This window comes from Nicotiana tabacum, chromosome 2 (assembly GCF_000715075.1).
Source record: "Nicotiana tabacum cultivar K326 chromosome 2, ASM71507v2, whole genome shotgun sequence".
NCBI classification, from domain to species: domain Eukaryota; kingdom Viridiplantae; phylum Streptophyta; class Magnoliopsida; order Solanales; family Solanaceae; genus Nicotiana; species Nicotiana tabacum.
This window is the reverse complement of record NC_134081.1, coordinates 65186359-65192078: the sequence shown is the minus strand read 5'-3', so window position 1 is coordinate 65192078 and position 5720 is coordinate 65186359. Positions and strand designations below refer to the sequence as shown.

Here is a 5720-nt window from a genome sequence, read left to right as displayed (position 1 = left end):
ATTGGTGCATGGCTCGATCTTCTGGTAAGGAATTGCAACCATACGGACCAGAAATCGAGAAACAATTACGACAGTTGAGGAAGGAAAGAAATCTCGTCGCGAAAGTAGTTAAGGTTAGGCAATCCTCAACCAAGGAAGACATGGCTGGAGATGATGATAATGTTGATTTGGCTGCGAGAGAGGCAGCCCAACTCAGAGAGAAAACTGCAAGGGATGCTGAAGAAGCAACACTTAGAGATGCATAAATTGCTTATGAGGAGGAGAGGGCTAGAAAAAGGGCTCAGAATCAGCCCGTGGGTGCAGACCAGTTCAGAAACATAGGTTCCGGCCAAGGGAGACCACTTGGTGATTATGCTAGACCGGTCTACAACCAAGGCTTGTCAAGTGTGAGGTCACCTTCAGTTGCAGCAAACAATTTTGAATTGAAGTAAGGGTTGATTCAAACGCTTCAAAATAACTGCATTTTTAGAGGAAAGATGAACGAAGATCCAAACAAACATCTGATGGACTTCGAGGAGATAATGAACACCTTTCAATACAATGGTGTGTCATAAGATGCAGTTTACCTAAGGGCATTCCCCTTCACACTTAAAGATTATGCAAATCACTGACTTCGAAGCTTGCCCCGGGGATCGATTAGAACATGGGAGAAGATGACCAGAAAATTTCTTGCTAAATATTTCTCCTCAGCTAAAACGGGCAAGTTTAGAAGAGAAATCCATAACTTCTATCAGAATGAGACTGAAACCGTGTTTGAAACTTGGGAGAGGTTTAAAGAGATAGTGCAAAAGTGTCAACATAGTAGAATTGAACTCTGGATGCAACTCCAGGATTTTTGGGATGGATTGACACCAGCTTCACGCAGAACATTGAGCAACGCAGCTGGAGGTCTGTTGATGAAGAAGACACTAGAGGAGATAGTCACTATTCTCGATGAATTGTCTGAAGATGCAAATCAGTGGACCTCTGAAATTGCTGAAAGAAGAAGGTCGAATGGTGTTCACCAGGTTGATGCTAACACATCTGTGGAGGTACAACTTGATGCCATGATAAAAGAGATAAGGAAGCTGACCTTAGCTTCTATACAAAGTTAGAATCACGCAACATGTGATATATGTAGAAGAGGACACCCTACTCATGAGTGTCAAGCCTCAACTGAGGAAGTTAATGCCATGGGTAATTATAACTTCAATGCAATGGGCCACAAGCACCTCGGTGTTTCCACCTGGGGGTACAGCAAATGCATGGCAACAAAATAACTCCAGATTTCAAGGAGCTCCTGGTTTTGGGAATCAGCAAAGGCCGCAGTTTCAGCCTTAAAAGCTAATTCAGTATGGGTTACTCTGCCAGCTGATACTGAAAAGAATCCCAAAGAAACGGTAAATGCTATAACCTTGATAAGCGGAAAAGTGTTGAAAGATCCCACTCCAATTCACAAAGAAGCTGCGCCTGAAAAATAAAGTGGGAAGAAGCTGAAAATTGAAGATGATATAAAGACTACGAAGAAGAAAGGCAAGAAGAGAGATGAGAAAAAGAAGAAGGACGAGAATTCAAGAAGCGATGAATCTGAAGAGAGCAAGCAAATGCCTGCTTTACCTTTTCCCCAAAAGCTTTATGGAGAGAAGTTGTATAAGCAATTTGAGAGGTTTCTGTATATGTTGAAACAAGTTAATGTAAATTTGCCATTTACTGAAGTTCTCTCCCAAATGCCTGCTTATGCTAAGTTCTTGAAGGAAATCCCGACAAGAAGAGAAAGATAAAAGAGACCTCAGTGGTCAAGCTCACAGAGCATTACAGTGCGATCTTGCAAAATAAACTCCCACAAAAGTGTGGAGATCCATGGAGTTTTACTATACCTTGCTCGTTAGGCACTCTTAATTATGATAAGTTTTTCTGTGATTCTGGCAACTTAATTAATTTAATGCCTTTGTCTATTCACAGGAAGCTAGAGAATGAGATTGGAGAGATAAGGTCTGCACCAATATCTTTACAGCTGGCAGACCAAACAACTATAATACCCGAGGGGATAGTGGAAGATGTCTTAGTTCGGGTAGATACGTTTGTATTTCCTGTAGATTTCATAGTGGTAAATATGGAGGAGAACAAAGAGGTCCCTCTCATCCTAGGAAGACCATTTTTAGCAACGGGTAGATCTATACTGGATATACATGATAGAAAACTCATGCTTAGACTGGGTGAGGAGACGGTTACGTTTGAGATGAATGTAGCAACTGGAGTGAAAAAGGAAAAGCCAACTGCAAGTGTTGAATGGAAAGTGAAGAGTTCAAATGAGAAGGTCCCAGTGATTGAGAAAAATAAGTGTGGGGTGTACCCTAAGAAGGCTGAGAAGAAGTTGTCTGCATGGATGTGTGCATTGGTTCGTACGCGTGGAATGGAGCCCGACTTTGATTTAGACCCCGAGTAAAAATTCGGGGAAATTTCCTTTACCTTATGCTTTTTAATTGTGTATCATGGGGACATGACACAACTTAAAGTATGGGTTGGGGAAAATTGTATGTTATGTATCTGTGTTAGTAATTTAGTTTTGTTGTTTTAGTAGTAAAGATAAATAAATGAGAAAAAGCCATAAAAATTTAAAATTTTTGACTTTTCCCGATGATGGATATCATTCGACGGGTTTCTTGAGGGATTAAAGTCAAAATAAAAAGACAAAAAGATTTTCTTTTGTTAGGTAGTGTAATAATTTCCCCTTGGTTATTCTTTGTACCGCGGTTCTTTTCCAAGGGTTTTGTTTGAACCGGGTGTAGTTAATTTTTAGTTTTGTAGAATAGTAGAAACCTTTTGCTATGATTTAAATTGAAGGAAATATCTTTTAACTTGGTTATGCCTTAAGAATAGTGAGTGCTTTAGTTATGACACTTAGGCTCAGTTTTTGACTCTTGCATAAGTACCTTAAACAGCATGATCTTAACCTTGCTTGACTGCTTTGACTAGAGTGTGTTGATAGTACAATCTTGAGTGAGCTATGTGCCATGTGTGTGTGAGGTTTTGTTATATTCTGTGCATTGTATTTGATGTCTAGAACTTGCCCCGTGTGTTTGCAACACGAAATGGTAGTTTTGTTTAGTCTTGGAAGTGATATATGCATTTCTTTGTTGAGCCAATTATATGTTATTACCCACCTAATTGTGATGTATCTTAGTTAAGCCCGTTGAGCTTGTAATCCTGTTTCTTTGGCAACCATATTGCAAGCCCTACCCATTTGTTTGAATTGACCATATATTTGAACCTTGTACCTCTCATGAGCACTTAAATTTGTTATGAACTTTATAAATGTTGAAGTATGGGGTGATTGGTTTGGCTTTTGAGTGGAACTAATGAAATAAGGAGAAAGGTGCACTGTTTTGAAAAAGTAAGAGCCACTTGAATTGAAAGAGAAATAAAAAAAATAATTGTATTGTTATGAAAAATATTCATTGATAAGTGGTGACTCTTGCTGTAATTATGCTTAAAGAAGTGGGAGTTAATGTATAATGATGTTAAGGTGGAATATGGTTTGACATAAGTGTAGGGTTTTGAATGTTAAATTGTATGTATTAAAGTGTTTAAGGAGGTGTAGTCACTCTTATATCTAAATGTATCCTACCCGTCCCGCAGCCTACATTACAACCAATTAAAGTCCTATTTGATCCTTGACTGAATGAGCTCGATTAGTTGAGTGGTACACTACAGGCAAGCCTATGGTTCATCGTTTGTGTCATATGAATGTTATTTCTGAGAGTGAGTGAATTCTTTCTATTTGAGTTCCTGATTGTTGTTAAATTTGATGGTGTGTGGAACTACTCTGTATTATAGTGAGGGCACTTGATTTATGAAGGAAAGGTAATGCCGTTGACCTCTGTGTTAGAGTAAGTGAGCGGGTTATAAATAATGCGTGGTGCTTTTGAGTCAAATCTTGAGGTGAGGATGTTACGCTACTGTGCTTAGTCTATTTTAAATATTCCTGGTTTAATGAGTTAGGGGAGTTGCTAAATAAGGTCGTGTCTATATAAAGTGTGGTTTGATTACTCGAGGACGAGCAATGGTTTAAGTGTGGGGTATTGATGGTAGGCTATAATTACGTGTTTTAGTCGCTTATTACACTTAAATTTACTGTACTTTAATGGAGTTTGAGCTTTAATCGCTAGTGTTTTGCACTAATTATGTATTTTATGCCTTGTAGGAGGATCCTGAGCTATGTAGATATTACAGAATAAATTTAAGCTATTTGGAGCTTTGAAGTCTGAGTAAAAGCCCAAGAGATTAAGCCGGGATCACGTTCGGGAGTCGAGAACCACGTATGGATATCAAAAAGTCAAGAAACATCCAGACTCTAAGAAAATAACACACACGCGCCGCGTGGGGTGCCGCGCCAGTACATTTTCTGGCTACATGACAAATTTTAATTCTCGGTACTTTTTGACAACCTCCCCGCCTGGCGCGTCGCCCCATGCAGAGCGCCTGTGTAATATTTACAGAGTTATTATCCCAGTTCGTGCAGGAAAAGGTGTTTTCGTCTGGGCCCGACCCTACTTAGTATAAATACATGTTAAAATATTATTTTATGGACTTTTGACACATCTGAGACCTAAGTAAGCCAAGAAGGAGGCGGAGAAGTAAAAGTTCAAGGATTTCATCATTCAATCCTCACTCTAGACAAGGGTTCAGATTGTTTTATGTTTTTCTTTAACTTAAACATTGTTATGATGAATTACTCCATATACATGGAGTAGTTCTCTTGAGGGTTTGATGGATTTAGTGTCTAGATGCTTGTTTGTGGATAATTAACTCTTGTTTTATGTATTGAATCATTTTGGATGTTTTAACTGTTGTATCTATATTCACGTGTTCGTGTAATCGAGAGAGGCATAACTTGTGATATTGCTGCAATATATTTCTTTAGTTGAAGTCATTAATTATTCTTAGTAATTGGAAGAGGCTAGTTGAATTGTTGATTAAACTTAGTTAGGAGGATAATCGAGAGAGGTTCTCCTAAAGACCAATCCACTACGAATTCTTGCATATCTTCACGTGCTTAAAATTGGTTCATCTTGTGAGGTTGAGACTTAATCGAGAGAAGAGTTTCTACTAATCAATTGAACTAATAACCAAGTGAATTCGAGAGACTCACTTGAACATTAGAAGTGAATTATCCAGAGTTAAATCCCAACTATTTGTCTTGCACCTATCCTATCAACCCTATCTTCTCCCAATTGGTAACTTTGTTTGCTCAATACTTGCGTTCATTGTCATTAGTCGATAGTTTAGACTCTTAGTTAATTTTAGTTTAAATCACATAACTCTCCATTGTTGTTCATCCTGGATAGCAATATAGATACAAATTACGATAATACTATTTAACTCGAATCCCTGTGGATATGATATTATAATTTACTATATTCGACTAGCGAGCATATTTTAGTGTGTGTTTTGCGCTCGTCACCCTGCCTGTTCAATGAAGCACAACATGCGCTAAATCGGGTTACTTCAAATATCTCTTGATGATTTTAATTCATACTTAGACTAATTTGTAGATAATCTTAACATTTTTCTTTGTGTCTGCAGGCCTTGGTGCTTCATCATGAGGCCTTTCTCCAATATCGGGACGAGCTAAACCAGCTTGAGGCCGAGGTCCGAGGGCTTACTAAGATGAGAAATTCTTACAAACTTCTCAGCGAGCAGTGTGAGGGGGAGGCTAAGAGCCTCCGAGCTGAGCTGGA

The 5720-nt window shown here is 38.7% G+C and overlaps 1 non-coding gene across 1 annotated transcript; it reads right to left on the bottom strand.

Annotated features, from left to right (window-relative positions):
- Nucleotides 1–701: 701 nt before the first annotated feature.
- LOC142174118 (small nucleolar RNA R71) lies at nt 702–808 on the bottom strand. The gene has a single exon (XR_012703450.1). It is a non-coding gene; the product is annotated as a small nucleolar RNA R71 (small nucleolar RNA).
- Nucleotides 809–5720: the final 4912 nt, after the last annotated feature.